Source organism: Rhinopithecus roxellana, chromosome 3 (genome assembly GCF_007565055.1).
Source record: "Rhinopithecus roxellana isolate Shanxi Qingling chromosome 3, ASM756505v1, whole genome shotgun sequence".
In the NCBI taxonomy this organism is placed as follows: domain Eukaryota; kingdom Metazoa; phylum Chordata; class Mammalia; order Primates; family Cercopithecidae; genus Rhinopithecus; species Rhinopithecus roxellana.
In genome coordinates this window covers 164,301,548-164,325,992 of record NC_044551.1, presented here as the reverse complement: position 1 = coordinate 164,325,992, position 24,445 = coordinate 164,301,548, and the positions used below count along the sequence as shown (strand labels likewise).

General features: G+C 41.1%; 1 pseudogene; it reads left to right on the top strand.

The window, feature by feature from the left end:
• The first annotated feature begins 11,065 nt into the window (after positions 1-11,065).
• On the top strand, positions 11,066-21,046 carry LOC115896560 (annotated as a pseudogene).
• The last annotated feature ends 3,399 nt before the right edge of the window (positions 21,047-24,445 follow it).

Genomic DNA, 24,445 nt, shown 5'->3' with positions numbered 1-24,445 from the left:
ATCTCAGCAAATAAAAAAGATTGAACTCATAACACAGTATGTTCTCTGACCACGATGGGATCAAACTAGAAATCAGTGACAAGAATAACAGAACAATCAGGCCAGGCGCCATGGCTCATGCCTGTAATCCCAGCAATTTGGGAGGCTGAGGCGGGTGGATCACGAGGTCAGGAGATCAAGACCATCCTGGCTAACACGGTGAAACCCCATCTCTACTAAAAATACAAAACATTAGCCCGGCATGGTGGCGGACGCCTGTAGTCCCAGTTACTCGGGAGCCTGAGTCAGGAGAATGGCTTGAACCCAGGAGGCAGAGTTTGCAGTGAGCTGAGATTGTGCCACTGCACTCCAGCCTGGACAACAGAGCAAGTCTCCATCTCAAAATAAATAAATAATAACAGAACAATCTCCAAACACTTGGAAATGAAACGGCATACCTCATTGATCAAAGATGAAGTTTTAATCAAAATAAAAAAAAACACTGAACTAAATGAAAACGAAAATACAACACATCAAAATTTGTGGGTCAGGTGTGGTGGCTCACACCTGTAATACCAGCAATTTGAGAGGCAAATATGGGGACAATCACATGAGGCCAGGAGTTCAAGACCACCCTGAGCAATATAGGGACATTCTGCCTCTATCTAAAATATATATATTCATTTTTAAATTGTATATATGAAATATACATGTTATATACATAAATATATATAGTATTATATTATATTTCATTATATATTTTATTATACATAAAATATAATATCATATTATATACTATCTACTATATGTAATACAATATATATTGTACATATACATAGGGAGAGAAACCGATGATATATATAGAACAGATGATACCCATATATACATACATACAGGGGTCACAGCTAAAATATATACATATATATATGGGCCACAGCTAAATCTGAAAGGAAAATTTATAACACTATTTAATATTAGAAAAGAGGAAAAGTTTAAAAGTCAATACTCTAGGCATCCACCTCAATACTAGAAAAATAAGAGAAAAATAAATCCAATGCAAGCATAACTTAGGAAAAAATAATGATAAAAGCAGAAATCAATGAAATTAAAAATAGAAAAACCAATAGTAAAAATCAATGAGGCAAAGTCTGGTTCTTTGAAAAGATTAAAAACCTGGCAAACCTCTACCAAGATTGACAAAGAAAAAGAAGACACAAATTAGCAATATCAGAAATGACATAGATTAATAAATTTTACAGATCTGCTATACAACAGAGTGCCTATAGTTAACAGTATTGGGCGCTTCAAAATTTGTTAAGAGGGTAGATATCATGTTAAGTGTTTTTACCAAGAAAACACCCAACAACAACAACAACAAAGGAACACAAAGAAACTTTGGCTGATGTTGGATATGTCTACTACCTTGATTATGGTAATGGTATTATGAGTGTTTACATATGAACAAGCTCGTGAAATTGTACACCTTAAATATATGCAGTTCTTTGTATTAATATATTAATCATACCTCAATAAAAGTTTTTTTAAAAGGAATAAAACAGGGGATTCTGCTACAGACCCTACTGACATAAAAAGGATAAAGGAATACTTTAAACAACACTACACACATCAATTTGACAACTTAAAACAAATGGATGAATTCCTTCGAAAGCACACTGCCACAACACACCCAGTAGGAAATACATCATTTGAATAGCCCCAGTTTTAAATAAATTCAATTATTAATTTTAAAATTTCCCAAAAGAAAAATATCCATGCCCAGATGATTTCACTGGCGAATTAAACAAAATATTTAAAGAACAATTAATAGCAATTCTACATATGTCTCTTCCATAAAATAGAAAACGGAACAATTCTCAACTTCTTATATGAGAACACTTTTACAGTGTTGCCAAAAACATCCAAAGATAATACAAAACAGGAAAACTCCATGGCCAATATCCCTTGTGAATATAGAAACAAAATTCTTAGCAAGATATTAGCAAACAAATTTGAGCAACATATTAAAAGTATTATTTAACATATACCATGACCAAGTGGGATTTGTCCCAGGGATGCAAGGCTAGTTTGAAAAATCAATCCATGTAATCCAACATAGACATTGTCTTGTACACTGAGAACTACAAAACATCATTAAGAGAAAGACCCCTAAATAAATGGAAAGATGTCCCATGTTCATTGATCAGCTTACTCAATATTAAGATGGCAATACTGCCCAGATTGATCTACAGATTCAAGACAATCCCTATCAAAATCTGTGTGGAACAGAGATAATACATCAGACCTAAGAATATTGTCATTTGAAAATCCTGCTTACAAAGGTTGGCCCTTGGCTAGCATCTGGGAACTTGGATTTGAAGAGGCATTTACTAATATATATGAACCTGTGCTACCCTTAGCAGGGTAAGTGAAAATGGGTAAAACACAGTAATTCTCTTCAAGAAGTTCTGTTTTTGGAAAGATAAAGCTCACAATGAAACAAATACACCACAAGGCAGAATGTGATATGTGAATTATAAACTCACTAGGTGAATGTAAAACTGTTGAGAATTTCAGAAGACACGAATGATTGAGTCCACTCTTATTATCAACACCATCACTATTGTCATAATCATCTCAACATCACCAAAAGTTACTGAGTGTGTAAACACATGAGCCACTGCTAGGTTGTACAAAGAGACAGTTACTGCCTTCCTTGAACCTATACACATCTTCATGATGGAAATATTAAGGAAATGTATCAATAAATACGACATACACAAAAATGCAGTTTTTAGGATGGGGAGTGCTTCTGTCAAGAGAAATCACCAATTTCCCTTTTAATTGGAGGAATGCCTTCTCAAGACGGCTTTTGTACAGGGTGTTCTTCTACTGCATGGGAATACGTTTTCCAACAGCTGCGACCTCCTAGTGGCCACATGAAGTCATTACCCCGATTCATCATCCTGACTTGAGAGCAAGAGGCACAGGAGGCTGGAGGGCAGTTGGTGAGACCACGGCTCACTGCAGCATCAACCTCCCACGCTCAAGCGATCCTCCCACCTCAGCCTCCTGAGTAACCGGTACTACAGGCACGTGCCACAACACCAAGCTACTTTTTTGTTTGTTTCTTTGGTAGAGACCGAGGTTTTGCTATGTTGCCCAGGCTGGTCTCAAACTCAAACTCCTGTCCTCAAGCAATCCTCCTGCCTCAGCCTCTCAAAGTGCTGGGATTACAAGTGTGAGCCACTGCACCTGGCTGTAATGTTTAAAACATGTATTCACTGATATACTATGCGCAGGGCAGGATAAAGATTTTTTCACCAACTAATACTATAGTTAAGGTTTTTGTGTTTTGTTTTGTTTTGTTTTGTTTTGTTTATTCTTTTGAGACACAGTCTTGCTCTTTCACCCAGGCTGGAGTGCAGTGGTGCAATCTAGGCTCACTGTAGCCTTCGCCTCTGGGTTTCAAGTGATTCTCCTGCTTCAGCCTCCAGAGTAGCTGGGATTACAGGTGCCTGCCACTACGCCCGGCTAATTTTTGTATTTTTAGTAGAGACAAGATATTGCCATGTTGGCCAGGCTTGTCTTGAATTCCTGAGCTCAAAACAATCCACCTGCCTTGGCCTCCCACAGCTAGGATTACAGGTGTGAGCCACCATGCCAGGCCTCAAGTACTTTTTAAAAGGTTATTTTGTCAGATGTTCCAGACAAGTTCGTTGGTTTGACAGGGAGGAGAAAAATCTGATTAAAGGCTACATTCCCTCAGTCAGTTTTCCACCCACATCTCCAGCTTGATACCTTATATTTCTATATTTATAATATATAATCAATATGTAAGGCAAAAAGCTCTTGTCATAGCTAACAAAACAAAATCTTCATCATTCCCTGCAGATAGTATATCAGTGAATGAATGTTTTAAATATTACAGCCAGAATTTAAACACAAGCAGTCTGAGTCCAGAGTAAAAACACGACCAGTATCCCATATCTGCCTCCTTGATAGATAACCGAAAAAATATCTGTTCGCTAAGTAAATGAGTATCTTCTTGTAAAGGTCATCATTGTAGACAAGTATCCCACTGGGATGCACATAAAGGAAACGTAGCATTAACACAAGTCACCCTAAGTTTTTAGTCATGAGAGGAAAAGGTCTATCCACCAAAACAACAGCAATACAAAAATCACAAAACAAGCAATTTCATTCTATTTTTTTCTAGCTTTTCACATCAACAACAACAAAAAAGCTTATTCAGTAAACGTTGTGATTTTTCCAAAATTTTTTAAACGTATTTTTCCCTTAGCTGGCATACCTCCAGTTGACTTAAACTTTTCTTTGGGTACCATTCTGAGATGATACTGAGGAAAGAGAAGACAGCCCTTCGACTCCACAATTTGTCAATATTTCCCTCCTCCCAGGTATACAACATTCTCATAAACTCTCCTTTCTTCTCCTCCCTATACCTCTGCATTAAAGCCTAAGAGAAAAGATCTGTTATTATCTACCTTACTTTTACATGAAAATAGATTACTGATGGATCCAAGATTTGAATGTAAAAATGAAACCATGAAAATACCAGGCAAGCTATAAAAGAATATTTCCATAATCTTGCAAAAGGAAGAAAAACTTTCAAAACAGGATGAGAAATTTTTTAGTAGCTAAAAATTTTTAAATCTCTGTTTGGCAAAAATCAATACTCTAAGCACCCACCTCACTACTAGAAAAAGAAGAGAAAAGTAAATCCAATGCAAGCATAAGGTAGGAAATAATAACAACAAAAGCAGAAATCAATGAAATTAAAAACAGAAAAACCAAGAGTAAAAATCAATGAAACAAAGTCTGGTTCTCTGAAAAGATCAAAAACCTAACAAACCTCAGCAAGATTGACAAAGAAAAAGAAGACACAAATTAGCAATATCAGAAATGACACAGATGAATAAATTTTAGAGATCTGCTGTACAACACAGCACCTATAGTTAACAATATAGTATTGGGCCAGGCTCAGTGGCTCATGCCTGTAATTCCAACATGTTGGGAGACCAAGGTGGGTGGATCACTTAAGGTCAGGAGTTTAAGACCAGCCCGGCCAACATGGTGAAACCCCATCTCTGCTAAAAATACAAAAATTAGCCAGGCGTAGTGGCGGGCACCTGTAATCCCAGCTACTCAGGAGGCTGAGGCAGGAGAATCTCTTCACCCAGGAGGCAGAGGTTTTGCTGTGCTGCCCAGGCTGGTCTCAAACTCAGACTCTTGCCCTCAAGTAATACTCCCGACTCAGCCTCTCAAAGTACTGGAATTACAAGAGTGAGCCACCGTGCCCAGCTGTCACCAAGTAATACTATATTTATTATTTTTTTTTCTTTTGAGACAGTCTTGCTCTGTCGTCCTGGCTGGAGTGCAGTGGCATGATCTCGGCTAACTACAGCCTCCCCCTCCCAGGCTTAAGTGATATTCCCACCTCAGCCTCCCCAGTAACTGGGACTACAGGCATGCACCACAACACACTGCTAATTTTATTTTATTTCATTTATTTTTTTGGTAGAGACGTAAGTTTTGCTATGTTGCCCAGGCTTGTCTCAAACTCAAAGTCCTGCCCTCAAGCTATCTTCCTGCCTCAGCCTCCGAAGGTGCTGTGGTTACAGGAGTGAGCCGCTGCGCCCAGCTGTCACCAAGTAATAGTATATTTAATATTTTTATTTTTTATTTACTTTTTTTTTTTTTTTTTTGAGATAGAGTCTCGCTTTGTCACCAGGCTGGAGTGCAGTGGCGCGATCTCGGCTCACTGCAACCTCTGCCTCCCCGACTCAAGTGATTCTCCTGCCTCGGCCTCCCAAGTAGCTGCAGACACGTACCACTATGCCCAGCTAATTTTTGTATTTTTAGTAGAAACGGGGTTTCACCACGTTGGCCAGGATGGTCTCGACCTTTTTTCCTCGTGATTCGCCCGCCTCAGCCTCCCAAAGTACTGGGACTACAGGAGTGAGCCACCGTGCCCGACTATTTAATTTTTTTTTTTTCTTTTGAGACAAGAGTCTCATTCTGTCGCCCAGGCTGGAGTGCAGAGGCACGATCTCGGTTCACTGCAACCTCTGCCTCCTGGACTCAAGTGATTCTCCTGCCTCAGCCTCCCAAGTAGCTACAGACACATGCCACCATGCCCAGTTAATTTTTGTATTTTTAATAGAGACGGGGTTTCACCACATTGGCCAGGATGGTCTCGATCTCTTGACCTCATGATCCGCCCGCCTCAGCCTCCCAAAGTGCTGGGACTACAGGCGTGAGCCACCGCGCCCGGCTATTTAATTTTTTTTTTTTTTCTTTTGAGACAAAAGTCTCACTCTGTCGCCCAGGCTGGAGTGCAGTGGCGCCATCTTAGCTCGCTGCAACCTTCACCTCCCAGTTCAAGCCATCCCCCTGCCGCAGCCACGGCGCCCAACTGTAATGTTTAAAACATTCATTCACTGATATACTATCTGCAGGGCAGGATAAAGATTTTGTCACCTAGTAATAGTATATTTAAGTTTTTTATTTTTCTTTTGAGACAGTCTTGCTCTGTCATCCAGGCTGGAGGACAGTGTCGCCATCTTGGCTCACTGCAACCCCCGCCTCCCAGTTTCAAGCGATTCTTCCACCTCAGCCTCCAGAGTAGCTGGGACTAAAGGCGCGTGCCACCACGCCCAGCTAATTTTTGTCTTTTTAGTAGAGACGGGGTTTCGCCATAGTGACCAAGCTGGTCTCGAATTCCTGAGTTCAGGTGATCCACCCGCCCCGGCCTCCCAAAGTGCTGGGATTACAGGCGCGAGCCACCACGGTCGGCCTGAAGTACTTTTTAAAGGTTATTCTGTCAGATGTTCCAGACAAGTTTATCGGTTTGACAGGGAGGAAATAAACTAATTAAAGGCTAGTTCCCTCAGCCAGTTTTCCTCCCACATCTCTAGCCTGACACAGGATATATATCTATATTTATAATACATAATCAATATACAAGACAAAAAGCTCTCGTCACGACTGACAATACACGTTGTACCTTTAACACGCCACAGACGGACTGGAACAAAAGCTTTAGCAGAAAGTTCTCCACCAATCGGAAACTGAAAGAAAACAATACAAAAATAAGCCAATCAAAATGTAGATGAGGGACGGAGGGAGAGGGGACCAACCGCCTCAGCCCAACTGCCTCAGAATAACGGAAAAGCTTCCACAGAAACGCACCGCAGCCTAACCGGTACGAGAGTCGGCCGGACTGACCCCACCATTCTCACCAGCAGGGGGAGATCACGAATCAGCGCTTTTTTTTTTTTTTTTAAGTCTGACTTGAAACCACCAGATGGGGCCAGAAGATCAGAGTAGGTACCTTTCTACTTTTCTTTTTCTCAGGGAATTTCTCTTCTATCTCCAGACCCTGAATGAAATAAAAGGCATATTAATCACCACACACACACACACACACACACACACACACACACACACACAGACACACGCCCCCCCAACCCCCAAGACGATGGAAGTGGCCAGTGCTGCCACGCACCCCACCAGTCACGTGGCCTCTGCGCGCGAGCTAGTCGTTTATAATTTAAAGTGGTAGGCATTTCATAAGGCTGTGCGTGAATTAAATGAGATAATGCATGTAATACACAGTACCAGGTAAATTCTCAGCCCCCACTCCAAACCCGCAGAATGAGAAACTGAAGCCCTCCAGGTGATTCTGATGCACACCAAAGTGTGACAATTAATTGCTCTGGGAAAGAAGCCTGCCCACTCAGATAGCTAACCAAATTTTTTGGTCATTTTTACAGCTCTCATGATGCTGTGATTTCCAAATTATGTTTCCTGCCCTAAAAATTCCAGAACCTTGTGTCTTGAGCCCACCTGTGTGCCCAGTATTGTGGTGGATGCAATGCAAAAGAGATAGATAACCTTCTAGGCTTGTAATGTAAGTAATCTAGGAATAGGAAAAGGTAATTAACTCTACAAGGTCAGATTTAGTAAATGTCAGATGAATTAATCCTGACAATAAGCAAATGTTTTAGGAAATCAGGGGAAGGAAATTTCATAATTATAAAGGGGAAGAGCCTGACCAGAAATAGCCACTGCCAAGCCAAGCCCACCCCTCAAAATTAGCCATAAGTCATTTTCTACCACAAGGTTATGGAACAGAACTTTAGCTGCCTAATTAAGCCCCTGCCTATAAAAGAACCCCTAACATACCTAAGACTCCACTTATCTTTAGCAGTTGCCCCCTGAATTTTTTTTTATGATAATGTTTATAGCCTTTAAAAGTCCTTATTTTTCCCCCCACTCCTCCAATCACTCATAGGAAAGAACAAATATGTACAATGCAGACAAAACACAAATACTTGACAGAAGTAATTATACAGTACCATTGCCAAGATGTTCAAAATGACTAATTTTTCACTTTGGTTGCATGAAGCTGCTCTGAATGTCAGTGTGCACTCTCATGGCAGGAAAACAAATCAGGAGAAAAAGAAGTGGTGTTCCCAATTATATTGGTCCACAGTAAATGATGTCTGATAATCATTGGCATCACTGCCCATTTTCTAAATGATCATTGTGTCATCACATAAAAGGTAGGGTAAATCTGAGACTGGAAGATACCCAGCAAGACTACCAGACAGTGATTTCATGAAGGCTGATGGTTCACTTCATTCAATTTCCTTTTGCCGTTATTCATGATAATTATGTTATAAACACAGGTCCCATTTTTATTATCTTCATAGTTTTTTCTAGCCAAATGCAAACTGAGAGTGTATTTAAAGTGTTGATTTGCACAATTATTTACAAGTTTGTGTGAAAGAGAAGATGTTTGGGTAGAATAAACAAGGTTACAAAATAGATGATGGTGCTTAGAAAAAAAAATGATGACCAAGGCTTTTGTGTTTAATATCTCTATATTTGGCTCTTAAAGGCAAACCTAAGTGCAGACTATTCACATGTATTCACACACTAATACAATATATTCCTTACTTTGACTGTTTGAACATCCCTTATCCTTCACCTGCCCTCCACCCCTCTAGTCAGTACAGACCAATTTGAGAGCCTCATGAAGAGAAAGAAGAGGCAGTAAATGTACTGTGACCTATGACTGAGCCAGGTCTGCCTTGATTCTTCCCTTACATTTTGCTCATTGGTTTCACATCCAAATGCTGCTCTTACCTGCTCCTGGTTAGCCTCCAGGATGACAGGATTCAGGTGCTCTGGGAGAGTGCTCTAATCATCCATAGTAGTTCTCTCTTTGTCATTTGGGGATTACTAAGACATTTTCTAGGCATGAATCATGGTTGTTCCTTTCTGGGCTGCGAGACACAGAATTTTTGTTTTTGTTTTGTTTTGTTTTTAATCTCTTAGAGATATGATTTCTTGTGTTTGGAGAATATGTAAACATTTTCTTCCTTTGCTTCATATTCCACAGGGATGAGCCAGACACAGGAGCTCCAACTTTGTCTTTAATCATCAAAAGTTGCCCCTTGACAAAAAGATGGTATAGGAAAAAGCAACAAAGACCCTCTTCATGACCAAACTTTAGTCAGGCTCCCCTGAGCCCATTTCTCAACTAGGCTCAGCTTTGGCCTGTAAGAACTGCAACTTTCAGCACAATTCATCCACCTGCCCCCAACACATACACACTAAGAGACTTGAACAAACACTAGCATAGTTTCTATCAGCTCAAGGCCATTTCCCTAGGATGACAACCTCAGCCCCTTTAAAATGCCTTCCTGAGACTATTCAATGCTGCCAAAAGGCCATTTCCCTAGGATGACAATCCTAGCCCCCCTTAAAATGCCTTCCTGAGACAGTTCATTGCTGCCAAAAGAATTTACTGTTTGTTCAGACCAAAACCTGACTACAGCCCCTGACTCCCTTTCCTTACAGCATGTACTTTAGAAAACTTGCAATTGTAAATTCTTTCTCTCTTCTTTTAAGATGTATCTTCTACAACCCAGGACTGTCTTTCTCAACAACCTGGAAGCCATCCCTTTGTAACGTAATTATCAAGAAAAACAAGGTCCATGTCTCCCTGTTTCTATGGGAAGGCAGGAGCTTAGCTTTCTTTTCTCTTCTTTTCTTTTTTTGATTTTACTTTGTTTATTTCATTTCTTTTTTTATAGTTCTTAATTATGTTTTCTTTCAAAACCTGACATTGTGAACGTAGAGAACCTAACTTTAATAAGCACCCATTAGCAAACACAGATGCCCCATACATTGACCACGCTCACCCCCACTCAATGTCCTTCGGTAATTTTCCTTAGCACACCCTGCCTTTTGTTTCAGTGGAGTTGACATCTGTCATCAGAAGTCTCTCTCCTTCACCGCAGTGGCCTGAATAAAATCTGTCTTGCCACCTCTAACAAATTCCAGGCTCTGTTTCTCTTTGACACCATGAGCTAACAGGATCAAATCATATAGCAGAGTTAGAAGATGCAATCTCAGGGGCAACAGGAAAGGAATAAATGGAGGTAGAACCAAAGATATGGAACTCTTTTAGGAGATCATCTCAACTGATTAATTCCGATACATTTATTTACATGCATGCAGTATGAAAGTGGAGAAGTGGAGGAGAAAGACAAGGAAAGACGAGACTTGGGCACAGGGAGAGCCATTTGGTTGTGGGATATATTTCCAAACTGGGCTAAACTCAGTAAGATGAGATGAAGGCATCTCAAAGTGTGATGGATAAACCTCTAATACATACTGTAGCCAACAAACCAGCACTGACCAAATTGAAAAGATTAAGTGGAGCTTAAGTCTTTTCATGGCCTAAGGAGTCTGTAAAAGAGACCCTGTCTCAACTAGATCAGCCTTTCTCTGGACAACTTATTTCTCATAGGGAAGGTTAGAGCCTGCTAGACCACTTAGAGCACACAGAATCCTTAGAGCCCTCCAACTTTGTGCTGTCACTATTCTCTATAGAAACAGTGATGTCATGAAGAAGTAACTCTAGTACCAGCTGGCAGTCAAGGCTGTAGGAGGGCATGGAGAGTTGAAGACAAGAGCAGTATCTTGAGGCAGACTGGAAGAGTCATCACAGCATCCAAATCGACAAGAAAACATCATTCCAGGGTCCTACATGATGGCCTACTCTGATACTACAATGGTATGGACATCTAACTTCTTTTTGACTAGCTAGGGGGGGCATCTTAATGGTGACGTGAAACTACAGAAGCTGCTAAGGCAGCCTCCAAGTTTCTGTTTTCATACTTTTATTTGGGATACCCAGAAAAGATTTTGATTAACATTTCTCTGTTTCTGTGTAAATCTAAAGATCTCTTGCAACATAACTCTGATTCTCTAGTAGGGATATGATTAGATTGTTCTGGAGGTCTAGCAGGAAATGAAAAGAGAAGGGCTATCTTGATGGACTGTGAGCCCGAGAAAATGTGAGCAAAATGGTGTGTACCCTCATAAAGATACCAGAAAAAGTTTGTCCCACAGCAGGCAGCCTGATGTGCTTTTGATGGGATAGTTTACTGAGTTTGCCAACATGCCCACCTTTGCTTAGGTTGTGACAGTTTAGGCATTGTGACCCAACAAACTCTGTTGTCACACCCCAGGGTCAGAGGCAACAGGGGAAAGCCTGGCCCCTCAGTCTGGTCCAACAGCTGGCAGGGGTGGCAGCCAACTGCAGGTGCCCAAGAACTTGGCACTTCTCAGTTCCATCTAAAGGGGCACATCTCCCTTCTAGGTGTCACGTTTTCAGCCAAACATCTAAAAGAACTTCATCATCAAGGTAATGAGTTCATAAATTTTGTTTTTCACGGTTTTTGGACTTGGACTTACGCTGTTTCTGAATCACATGAGGGACTCTGCCTCCACCTTTTTTTTTTTTACTAGGCTCGTGTTCTCTATCTAGCTCTTGGAAAAAAAGAAGCTCCCTCTTCAGAGTGTGTAGGAGTCTTTTCCTGTAACTTTTTCAAGGTTTACAGAGATTCCTGAAGGAAGAGTTCAGAAAGATCTTGGTGTGGGCAGGGATGGTAAAGAGCAGGAAAGTAGTATTATCATGTGAAAGGATAGCCATAGAGAATAGCTATTATTAACATGCTGTGGGGGAATAGAGAAGAGGCAGAAGGAAAGAAGGAGGAAGGCAGAAAGAGAAGGGGAGGGAGGGGGAGGGGGGGAGGGAACGGGGAGAAAAGGGAAGGACAGAAAGGGGGATGGGAAGGGGAGGGAAGGAGAGGAGTGGGGAGAGAGGGGAGGGGAGGGGCAGAAGGGAGAGTGGGATGGGGGAGGATGGGAAGGGAATTCAATAGCCCTCTAATACTGGCAAAAAGGATTTCTCTGGTTAAATTTGAAAAGAAATCAAATTCAAGCCCCAGATACCAAAACAGTCTACGAGCTCTTAACTGTGTGTTCTGAGTATAAATCTAGGTCTTACGTAGCAAAAATCAGTCACTGGCTTCTGTCATTTCCTTCACTTTTAGTTCCAGACTGGGTTGGGAAGTGGTGGCCGAGGCGGGTAATGGTGGAAGGAGTTGGCAGAGATTTATTTTTCTTACAAAATAAATTAAACTGATCCTATTGGATCAGGGTCTGGTCTTCTCTCAGATTTCTTGTCTCTTTGTGTTATTTATGGTTATTAGACTGGGTTTTCTCACCATTCAGAATCTTGTTCTATATATTGAAATAGTATATGTTGTTTAATAAAAGGGCTATTTATTTACTGCTATTGACTTAGTCTTTTCCAGTGGCTTTGAGTGATGTGTTATAGCTGTTTATCTAATTTCACTTTCTTAGTGTAATGGGAAAGACTGGTTGAACTGGAGTTAGCTAGAATTAAGTTAGAGGGGTGGTAACGTGAGATGAGTTTTTTGAAGGTACTCGAGGGGGTAAAGAAATGTGGAGATCAGAGAGATTTAGTTAGTAGAGTTGGGTAGAAGTAAATCACTAAATGTAATCCCCAAAGTCACTAGATTTCCTTTTAAATTTGATTCCCAGGTCATCATACTCTCATGATTCCAAATACTTGATATGGGGAGTCTAAATTAAAGGAGACTATGGATGTTGCAAAGATAATGATCCTGAGCATCAAGTTCAAACATCTTAATGTGTACCCACTGCTCGCCCCACCAGTCCCTAGCCTAAACCTATGTATGAAACACAAAAATGGATTTCAGAACCCCTCCAGAGATTCTATCCAAATGATCTGGTTTCCAAAAACCATATATAAGCATTTCCGCTTTCTTTTCTTTCTCTTTCCAGATGTCTGATGTATTGACTGGTTACGCAGCCACAGGGGTGTGTGCAAGGTAGATTCTACAACCCAGCAGGACAGCAGATCAGGACCGGAAAGTGGTAAGAATAAAAAATGACTCATGCTGAGGAGTAGGAAAATTGGCATAGGGTATAGATATCCCTGGGACCCAAGATAAAACTATGGACGAGATGATACCATGACTTCTCCAAGCAACAAGCTCAACAAGGTCGTCAGGGGCCAGCGTGCTCATACATCACACAGAGATAAAATCAAGGGAGGGGCAGGGTGTGGTGTGATGTAAAGGACCTAGGGAGGGGAGGCGTGGGGAGGAGCCTGAGGGGAGGGAGGAGTGGTGGGTGCCTAGCAACCAGCCCCTATTAGTTAAGACCTCTTAAGTCATAATATAGACTAGCTAACAATGTTACCCTAGGACCCCTCAGGAGGGCAAATGCTTCATGGGCTGTTTCCCAAAAATTCGAAATTTCATAGGGCTTCACAGTCTTCAATCATGTTCAAATGCCACACATATTATTATTTAATAATTGTTTTTTTTACAATGTTTTAAAAATTGACTTACATTTTAAAAATTGCAATCATGCTAAGAAATATTATCCATAATATCCCAGGTTTGATGTTCTAGTATATATTCTCCCTAATGCACAATAAAATCGCATATTAAATGCAGAAATGTTATACCATATACTACTTAAAATATGCTATATTAATGATAATAAAATAAATTTTGAGAAACACTAGGGTAGTAGCAAGTGCCCTAAACTGGAAGCCAGGAAAATTGTTCAAAATAAGCTCCACATTTAAGTTTTGTCAGTTGGGCAGCCATTTCTCTTCTCAGTTTTCTCAATTAATACATGTGGATATTGTACCTTGGGCTCTCTCTGACAGGAGGTGGTATTCTCCTTTAAGAATGTACTAATGCTAAGATCTGTCTGCCTAACAATAATCACAGTATTAACATTTTTGGGTACTTGCTATGTGCCAGGAAATCTGCTTTTACATGCTTTCCATATAGTGTCTCAGTTAATCCTCACAAGAACCCTCTGAGGTAGGTGCTATATCATCTTCAAGAAAGAGAAATTATGCCCCTTTCTCTAGAGTTTTTCTAAATTCACCCTTCTAATTTGATGCAGATATGTTTTGTCGATGTGTCCACCTGAATGTAGAAGATAAAGATTACAAGGTGCGTATTCTTGCTCAGAGTCGGAATCGGTCAGAAGCTGCCTGAGAAGGGTTATCAGGTGAAATATGAAGAATGGAAAATGTTGGGGAGGAGGAGAGAGGGGAAAGGTGGAGGGACTCGGGGAAAGCCAGCATTCCAAGCCCAAGATCCCTGGTTCTGAATTTACTATCACTTTGATATCAAGTCTCATTTTAGAAGCCACTTAAGTTGCTGGTAGGGCTGATAGAGATAAAACATGGAAGACAGCATGTCAGAAAAGTTGTTTTATTTTTTATTAAAAAAAAACCCATCCAAAGGGTGATGATATGGTTATTGAGACTGATGGCTTTGTGAGCATCTTCAGAGTGGGGAGTAGTAATTTGTGGAGGGAATGTCATCTCATTCTTCAAAGACTAGTTAGCTCAGAAGCCTACCTCTCCTGAAAGAAAAAAGGATAAAGAAGTCATAACATCACAATTTGAAGTAATAGCCTAGGCGGGGCAGCTTGGAGAAAATCTCCAAAAGCAACTGTCTAAGAATCTACCATTTAATTCGTAGGATGCTGCTGGTTCCAGCTCAGAAGGCAACTTAAACCTGGGAAATCTGGAAGAAAAAAGAGATTATCGTGATCAAGGATACTGAGAAGAAAGACCAGTCTAAGGTACAATTAGCCTCTGAGATTCCACCACTTCTATTCTCAGAGCTCAATGATGAGTCTGCAGACTCTGGATCAGACATGGTAAGACAACTACTGTCAAACAGGCTCATCAATTTGAATACTATGACATTCTAGAGAACACAGGCCTAAGTTCAAGACCACAGTAAGTTCAACACCCAGGTACTTAATAATGGCACTAATCACAGAGGCTCGGAATGCCTCTCCTGATTTCCAGCTACCGTCCAATCAGAGTCACGCAAGATTATTTGTAATGTTCTTTGCTGGTTGGTAATGGACCTGTGTGCCCCACATTACCCAGCATCAGCAAGGAAGAAAGAGGGGTATGGAGCAGAGACATCCGTAACCAGCAAGAATTGAGTGCCTCGTCCTTACCCTGTTGTCTAAGAGATTACCTAGGCTGTTGAGTAGCTTAAAGTTAGAAGCAATTAGATGTGCATGCCACTGTGACATACAAACTCCTTTTGGTTTTGTTTAAGTATCCAAATTATATCTGTTAGGGTTCTGGCTTTGGGAGGACACTGGAGCATACAACAAGTCCCCCTCTCATGCTACAAGCCTGGAGTGGCTGGTAATGGGACCAGGATATTGACTTAATGCACAGGAATCAAATGTTTCTTGTTCTGTGTCTCTAGGCTCATATTATAACCAAAACATTATTTCTGACCCCAGACTCCTTTGGAGTGAAAGGAGTGGTCCCTAAGGAAGAAAAAAAAAGTTTACATTACAGTATCCAAAGAGTTTCAGTTTATTGGGTATAGCCAACTCAATTTTGGAGTCTTAAGAAAGGGATAAATTATACCTCCGCATTGATTTTTGGAAAAGCAGCCCATTTTCCTATATACAATGCAGATCTGCTTGATTGTAACTTAAGCCCGTTTGCAAAAAGTTGACTTTATCGTGACCTCACATTTCTAGAAATTCAGTGAAAAGAGAGGAGATGAAGCAATAGAAGGAGCAGAGGGCTCGGCAGTTAGTGTTGGGTGGAATATGTGTATATAGTACATATACACATATCTGGACATGGGCATACACAGTTACAGGCATAGATATACACATATAAATTTATACAAAATGATACACACATCAACATATACATTTATATACATTTACAAAAAATTTATACAAGCAATGATAAATACGTGCTTGGCTACATTTGATATTGACACACACAAGCATTGATGTAGCAAACTTAATCTGATCATAAATAATGACACACATATACAAATATATACAAAGTCATACAGCATCAGATGCAGTGACATGCCCACACACAACACACATAAACACCCATATTATACAATGCATGAACATACATTCACACACATTACATGCATAAGACTTGATCAAAACATAGTGACCACACAGACTCAGTTATTGGTATACACGCTTATAAATATACATATCTATGCAAAGAAATATATGGTATACACAGTCATGTGACAACACACAAAACTTACGCTAAGCGACACATATTTACAATGCACTTGTTTGTATGCATTGATAATACACTGTTGACACAGATGCATAAACACCTACTCACACACATACTCAAATACCAGGGTATGTACAACATTGACATACACATGGTCAAGCATTGATAAACATATAAATATAGCATAAATTGATACCCAATTTATGAATTAACTAGTCATTATACAATCACCTGTTTACACATACTCATATTTTAACATACATATACATTAATATATTAAATTGTATCTATATTAATGAGTGTGTGTTAATATATGAATTTATGCTTAACATATATAAATGCATTTATATGCATGATACTACTAGTGAATTTATATACACACATATATGCAGATTACTCAAATGACTCATTTACATATTCAGAGACACAGACATAGACACTAATATTTTGACATTCACACATGTACAAATATGCATATAACATGCACATATCAGCCTATACAGTAGACATATACAATAGGTAATGATGTCAACACATTATTACACATGCTTAGACACAGTCACACATATGCACACACACACAGAGGTGCATTTTCTTTTTTTTTTTTTGTTTTTGTTTTTGTTTTTGTTTTTGTTTTGTTTTGAGACGGAGTCTCGCTCTGTAGCCCGGGCTGAGTGCAGTGGCGGATCTCAGCTCACTGCAAGCTCCGCCTCCCGGTTTTACGCCATTTCCTTGCCTCAGCCTCCCGAGTAGCTGGGACTACAACGCCGCCCGCCACTCGCCCGGCTAGTTTTTGTATTTTTTAGTAGAGGGCGGGTTTCACGATGTTAGCCAGGATGGTCTACGATCTCCTGACCTCGTGATCCACCCGTCTCGGCCTCCCAAAGTGTGGGATTACAGGCTTGAGCCACCGCGCCCGGCCACAGAGGTGCATTTTCACACTAACAAAACAGAATGGCACATTCTCACATCTATTGAGATGTTCACACATGTTAACTGCTATTTCCATGCATAATACTACACAACAGACCACTGACACATTTTTGACCATTGAGATAAACATATTCATATGAGTTGGCAGACATATATTGATAACACTTGTGTATAGTTAAGTTACACATGTATATACTTTGAACTTTTGTGCTGCACTTCTGCTTGAATGTGTACTAATGGATATAACTGGATGTTATGTTCCCATACAAACTCTAAAGGTCAAATCCCTAATCTGATACACTTCTAAGTAAAATAAGGGAAAGAAATAGCCTACCCAAACTCTTATGGATAGGTCTTCTTTTTTTAGAGGGAGGATCTGTGTGCCTTTTCAAAACAACTCCCTCTGATCCCGTAAGTGTCCTCAACTGGCTTTCAGTGATCTCCAGAAGTATGCTTGGGTTTCCACAGCATGAGCCCCTCAACCTCTACCTGAAACATAAAGTAGAAGACACAGAGGGCGATATCCACACAGAATCCTCTGAGAACTGCTACAGCGTCTATGCTGATCAAGTGAAAATAGATTATTTGATGAACAGACCTCAAAACCTCTGCCTAGAATAGCAGCAGCTAAAACACCAACAATAATCAAAGTCCTTCAGCTCTCCAGCCAAACCTCCTAGACTCAGAGAGCAGTCATTCCCCTGATGGAGAATGTTCTATAGATGACCTTTCCTTCTACTTCAACGACTATCTTCTCTGGTAATCCAGATGGCCCATAAGGAAATCAAGGAGAAGTTGGAAGGTGGAAGCAAATGCCTTCATCAGTCAATCTATCCATCCCCTGGGAAAAAGAGAGAATCAGTCCCCAACTGCTGTGAGCAAGATTGCTTCTGAAATGGCCCATGAAGCTGTGGAACTGACCGCTGCAGAAATGTGTGCACTGAGGAGGAGTCCAGGGAAGGTGGCCAGAAAAGCTTTCTATATAGTGGAATTATCCAACAAGAGCAAAAGTGGAGACAAACAGATGTCCCAGAGAGAGAGCAAAGAATTTGCAGATTCCATCAGCAAGGGGCTCATGGTTCATGCAAATCAGGTGGCATCTGACATGATGGTCTCTGTCATGAAGACCTTGCAATGTGCACAGCTCTGGGAAGCCAGTTCCAGCGTGTGTGGTCCTGAGAGGGTGTTGCTAAGGCAACCAAGGAGATGTGTTCCGATTTGATTGATTCCTGCATGAAGAACCTGCATAATATTACTGGGGTCCTGATGACTGACTCAGACTTTGTCTCAGCTGTCAAGAGACAAAATGCGCAGACATCATGGAGGCCATGCTGAAGCGCTTGTCAGTGACTATTGGTGAGGAGAAGGAGACAAGTTTCAGAGTCTGTCATATGCATCTTTAAAAGCTGGGTCCCATGATCCCAAATGCAGGAACCAGAGTCTTGAATTCTCCCCCATGAAAGCTGAAATGAAAGGGGGGACAAAGGCAAAATGAAATCAGATCCATGCAAGTCGCTGACTAGTGCTGAGAAAGTTGGTGAACACATTCTCAAGGAGGGCTGACCATCTGGAACCAAAAGCAAGGACACCCATGCAAGGTGGCTACCAAAGCATGCAGCAATAAAGATGAAAAAGAGAAAAGATCAGCTCCCACAGATTCACTGGCCAAGGACCTGATTGTCTCTGCCCTTAGCTGATCCAGTACCATCTGACCCAGCAGACTAAGGGCAAAGATACATTGAAGAAGACTGTCTGGTTCCACATGGGCTTATGGCTCAGAGTACTCAATATGAAAAGTGGGAGGGGTGCCAAAGTGCCAAAGCACTTTCAGTGAAACACCTAGAATTCACAGAGCCCCTGGACCATCCACCTGTCAAAGAGAGAACAACCCCTGGACTCCCAGAAAAGGATATGTCAAAATAGCACATTCAGAAACTGCTTAATGAGAACCCCTTCAAATGTGAGGATCCATGCGAAGGTGGAACAAGCATTCTGACCCAGGGCAAGCAAAGCAACTTACATGTCCAAGAGATCTGACAAAGGGGAAGAACATGCCAGGCCATCAAGAACTTGACTTTATCAGTGGGATGAAGCAAGTGAACTGGCAATTTATAGAAAACTGGTAGAATCTGTGATGAAGCTCGCCTTATTATGGCTAAGATATGAACGATGGGGCAGCCCTTGCTGAGTTGGAAGAACAAGCAGCCTCGGCAGATAAGCCCAATTTCAGGGGCACCAGGTGCATTACAGCGGTGCAATGCCACAGAACTATCAAGACTCTCGATGAAGTAATTGTCAATAATCAGTGCTCTACAATAGCTTGCAGAAGCAGCTCCAGGCTGTCCTGCAGTGGATTGCAGCCTCCCAGTTTAAGTGCCCATGCTCTACTTCATGGGGGATAAGGATGGACAACTGGAAAAGGTAAGTAATGCATTAAGGCACAAAAAGAAAGTTGGAATGGGCAGAGGCAGGGAGGCAGCATTGTACTTAGCCCAAGATCATTCTAGTTTCAAGTCTATCTTTACCGTGTGCTCATGAATTACTTTCACCTCATAAAAAGACACAAAAATGGTGAACCACTAGCTAAGTGGACACCTCAAGGCCTGGTCATTTCCACCAAGAGGAGGAGATGAGATTAACGCATTTCATCAGTGACCCTTTTGACCAACTATCTGGTAAAACATTGGGGAATGATTAAGTCTCATGTTTTCAGTTTTAAGATCCGCCAAAGTACTCTAGAGAGGAGGGAAAAAAAAGGAAAATGGAGTTCCTCCCTCCCTCTTGAGTGTTGGAAGTATCATGGACTAATTTTGTGTTTGCCTACCAGAAACAGTTTGAAACTTGTCTCTTACTATTCTCCTATGCTCCTCCCCAAATCATGGGTCCTGCAAGTGCCCTGAGAGTCCTGTCTCCTTAATTTTATGCCCTAGTTGCCTCACTTGCCTGACCTCGTCCTGGCCCTGCTCCTCAGATTCCATGGAGGCCAGCATTCATACATTCATACACATACACATCACATTCTCTTGTCTCTGTCTCTCTCTCACAACACACACCCCTACCTGACAGCTGGGGTTTCTGCATTAGATGGATTCCAGAAACATCAAATACAACCAACTTATTTCAGTCCAGGAGCCAAGGCCAGACAATCCTCCGTACTCCAAGTCTCACACTTTAGGGAGGTGGGGGAATGGCAACCCCAAACCTTGACTAGCAATCAGCACAGACTAACTGAAGGGTCCAGCATCTGGTGAAAATAAGATCTTATGACATTAGAGAAGGTTCAAGGAAAAAGGAAAGATGTGTCAGCAGCCTCTAGTCATGGATCTATGACATGCTGTACCCTAACCTAGAATCATGAGCGGGAAGGGGGTGGGTGTGGTGAGGAGGGTAGGGGTGAGGGGGTTGGCTGGTAGAAGGGTGTTAGTTCACTTTGTCCAGCAGGTCTTCCTCTAAAAGCATCACGCAGCTCACACTAGCTCGTTTTCCCCACAGCTTCCTCAGGTTTCAGCTAAAGCAGCAGAGAAGGGGTACAGTGTAGGAGGTCTTCTTCAAGGGTCATGAAGTTTGCCAAGGAACGGCAACTGGATGAAGCCGTGGGAAAGGTGGCCAGGAAACAGTTGCTGGACTGGCTGCTCCTAACCTGTGAGCTGACAATTCTTTTGACTCGTCTTCATCTTAGCGCCCCTAGCAGCATTCCATCCCAGCCAGAGCACCACCACCATCAGGCCAGTCAACTGACACAATACACAACTGTGTTTCCCAATACACTTGAGCAGTTGCCCGTGAATGTAAGAGGTGTCAACAAACTGGAAAGAAAATGAATTAAAAAAAATTTTAAAAATGTGTCTTTTTTGATCAGCTTTTCCAAGACAAGGGAATGGAATTGGTCCATTTTCAGGAATGGTGACACAGGTGTGGAGTTGTATTCAGATCTCACCCTGGATTATTTTCTGAGCACCAAAGACACAGGGATATAATCCATTCAAGGTCCCTAAGTAATCTGTTTGTACAATAATCTCAATTCAAGTCTATTTAGAGTTTTCCCACCTGGCCTTCCTATTTCTCCCTGAACTGCACATCTAACTGTAATCCCCTTCTAATCCCAAGGATAAGCTTTCTTGGTTTAGTTGAAGAAAGTGTATAACCTATACCCTGCCTTGCTACACACACTCGCCTCAAAAGTGTTCACCGCACATAGCTAAATACTACCCAGAACTACAATGGGATCTGATCCTCTCCCGTGTGTGAATAAAGCTTCTTATAGGAATTTCCTTCAATTGATGAGATTTCCTTGTCTTCTTCCAGTCTGAAAGAAAAATTTCCAAGAACAATAAACCTCAAGATGGGTAAATTCCTTTGGGGCCAATGTCCCAGTGTCTTCTCTGGAATAACAGTAAGTTCCCGAGTTGTTCTAGGTCCTTTAAGTCAATCATAGTGATGCATTCACTGCAAATCAGATCAAGACAGTGGTTTCAACCCTGAGACCTTGTTAGCTAGTTTGGTGTGTCTCTCATGGCACGTTTTGGCACCCTTGAAGCATTGCGGCTTAGTAGAACCAAGCACAGGATGGGGTGTCCTTCTGGATCAACATCAAAGCTTTGCCTCTTACTAGTCACATGGCCTTAGGCAATCCTGCAGACTGAGCCTGTTCACTGCAAAATGTAGCTAAAAATTACCTTACGTTGTTATAGTTAAACTAGAGGAACGGATGTGATGGTGTTTTGCACAGGGTGGATTTTGTTGCAAATGTAGAATGTGAATGATATGTGACTTTCAATGCCAGTCCTAACACAGAGTGCCTCTTGATACATTCAGAACTAAGCGAAAACATATCCTCTGAGTATGGGACCCAGAGAGACACTTTTTGGGAGAAGTTAAGCACACAGACAAACTTGCCAACTTCTCCACAATGCCTGACCCAGTCGATAAAGAAGAAGAAAGCAGGATGTTTAAAACTCTCAGCCCGGCTGAAGCTCATCGAATTTTTTCAGTCTCACCCCACACCATTAAATCTTTGGAGTGAGCCATCACAGATCCTTTTCTTTGCCCTTGAAGAAAATCCTTAATAAACAATCTCGAGGCCAGGGCTACATTTCTAATGATCAGTCCTCCCTGAGCACAGTGGGTTACATAGCAGTTTACTTCCTTGATTAACTTGGCTCTTACTTTGCTCCTGATTTTTATTATGAGGCAGCCTTGGGGATTCCTTGAAACATGGAAATAGAGCAAAGGAAGTTACATGTTCTGTTAAATGAAAGGGGTTGGGGCAAGATGGTCTCTCAGGGCCTTTCCAGTTCTGACATTTGAGAATTTTACGAACAAGTTCTTTTCCATAATTTCTAAAGAGGAACTGTGTAGGTGGAATAAGCTCAGGGTGAGGAAATTGATTTTTGCCAGAGCTAACTGACAGATTCCAGCAGAGAAAGGAATGCTTTGGGCCACAAGGACCCTGACAAGGGTCTGAAGGAGCTCAATAGCCCTTGGGGTTTATTTCTGGAAAATAAGACCCTGGCCTTTGACCTCTCTAAATGAAGAAGTAACCCAGGCATCCCAATAGCAATGTGGCCGTGCTCAACCAGCAGCTGGAAAGGACAAGGACTTCTGCTGAGCTGAGGTCTGGCAATATAGTAAGAAAGGGAAAGGAGCAGAAAAGGAAAACACGATTTCTCCTGGCAGGTGGTACAATTGGCTTATTAACAGTTTCAGTCTCTCTGATATCAGGCTTCCATCTCAAAATTATAAGCAAAACTTGTCTGGGAGGTTATTACAAGGCCAGAACTAGACTGGAATGAGGTGAGAGAGGTACTTGCCTCAGGGATCAAAAACTCCATAATCAAATAATATTTTAATAAATCAAAATTATGCCAAAAAACATGATGAACAAAATATCAAAAATTTTTGTACACAGGATCAGTAACAGTGCCATGCAAGCCATAATGGAGCCTGAGGCAAAAGGAAAAATTATTTGTAAGACTATTTCATGGGAGTAAGTTAGAGAAAAAGGAGCTAGGAGAGCCAGGGTGACACATTTAAAATCAATTCCATGTTAAAACTAGCAAGGCACATTCTTGCCAGTCAGGCCCGTGGTCATAAGATATTATGGCTGAGAAAACAGTTAATAATACCTGTAAGGATAAATGCCCCACGACAGAGAATGTCGATGTCCCAATATCGATAACAATATATGCTTCTAAGTTGATTATAGTCATGCTTTGATGTGCTTACACGCTAAAATGCAAGAAAGTTTTCTTTATATCAGCAAAATAATAAATTGTCATGCTGTCAGCCCACCAGCATGTAGAAGTAACTTAGTTTTACATAGAAAATAAGACCACTATATAAGAAAACTTAAAGACAAGTCTCCTCCTCTTGCTTCCTGAGGAGCCCTACTCTGAGAGTAGCAGCTGAGAGGCTTTACTCTGTAACTGAGTAGCAGCGTTCAATAAACTGCTCTTCTCTCATGCGCTCACGCTTGCCTTGAATTCTCCTTGCTTGATCCAAGAACCCTCTCTTGGGTCTGGATCAGGACCCCTTTTCTGACAACAGTAATACTTTCTGGGGATGCCAAGGCAGCATTTAGAGAATATGTTGCCCTTAAAGCCTATACAGAATAAAAAAGAAACAGTGACATCCTGCCTAAAGAACTTAAAATCTTAAAGAAAAAAATAAAATCCAGGTTTAAAATCCAGTGTAAACTCAAATCCAGGTTTGCCTCATGTCAAATAACAATGAAAAGTTTAGAAAGGGGAAATAAAATTTGGAACAAGGAAAAAAGACCAAACAAGGAAGGCAGTTTTGTTAAGTCTTAAGAAATCAGAAATCAGAGATGGAGTGGGGAGGGGGTGTTGTTGTTTCAGTGTTTTTCTCTTTTAACATAGGAGTACAGGCTTCCGCTCCCCAAAAAAAAAAAATAAAAACTCAGATTTATTCTGGGTAAAAAACAGGAACCACACTAGATTACCCGTGTTAATTCTACCTTAAAACATTATAATGAAAGAAGAAAAATAAACAAAAAGTAGAAATACAGGAGAGAGAGAA